We start from the raw sequence: 1,111 nt of genomic DNA, 5'->3' as shown, positions 1-1,111 counted from the left end.
CCTACCCGCCACCCGCCGCCGCTGCCACCACCGCCGCTCGCCCAGGCAACCATCCACGACCTCACGCTGCCCCTCCCGCCATCTGACCTCTAGGCACCAGGGAAGGGAAGAGAAGAGAAGAGGGAGAGCGAGAAGGTCAGGTGGCGGCCAAGGTGCTCGCAGATCCTCCGGCGCCATCTTCCGACCTTGGCCGCCGAGTGCTTCTTCTCGGTGGCATGATGGTACGGGCTGCCTGCTCCACGCCCACACCATGGCATACTCGGGACGCCGCCTTCCCCTGCTCCAACCCTAACCCTGGAGTTGCTGCTGCTGGTCAAGGTACGTCAATTTTGATTTGCTATTGGCCCCTCCCCTCCCCTCACGCTGTTGCTTTGTTCTCGCAGGTGATGCATACTATTGGGTGAGCTTCAATCTACCTTGGTGAGATTCTCCACACTACTGGGTGAGCTTCTTCTCCTCTAATCTTGTTTGCTGCAATCTACCTTGAGGAGAGGGATTATGGATTTTTGTTTTCTTCTTGTGGAGGAGATTCTTAGTTTAGCTAGGTTCCAAAGAAGAGATTTTTCTTTGCCTCTCTCTCTTTTTGTTTGTACCTTGCTGCCAAGGAGAGCTCTGGATATAGCTAATTATTTACAAAGGGGAAAACTTTGTTTTTGCCACTCTAGTTTTAGCACACTTTGCTTATGCCACTCTAGAATTTGACATTTCACTTTTGCCACTCTTAGCTTTTGACAATATATCACTTTTGCCATTCCGTGGCAAAAGCAAAAGTTTTAGAGTGGCAATTGCAATACATTGTCAAAAACTAAGAGTGGCAAAAGTGAAATGAAAAGTTATCATTTTTTCCATGGAATGGCATTTGCGATGTATTGTCAAAAGCAAAGAGTGGCAAAAGTGAGATGTCAAATTCTAGAGTGGCATAAGAAAAATTGGTAAAAGCTAGAGTGGCAAAAACAAAGTTTTCCCTTTACAAAGTACATGTGTTGGCCATATTCTGACCTATGTCCATGTATGCATAGAGGTTCTAGATAGGATATATCTGTATGTATGTGTGTGTGTGTGTGTGTGTGTGTGTGTGTGTGTGTGTGTGTGTGTGTGTGTGTGTGTGTGT

This window comes from Triticum dicoccoides, chromosome 7A (assembly GCF_002162155.2).
Source record: "Triticum dicoccoides isolate Atlit2015 ecotype Zavitan chromosome 7A, WEW_v2.0, whole genome shotgun sequence".
NCBI classification, from domain to species: Eukaryota; Viridiplantae; Streptophyta; class Magnoliopsida; order Poales; family Poaceae; genus Triticum; species Triticum dicoccoides.
The sequence above is the reverse complement of the archived record's forward strand: the minus strand, read 5'-3'. Positions refer to the sequence as shown.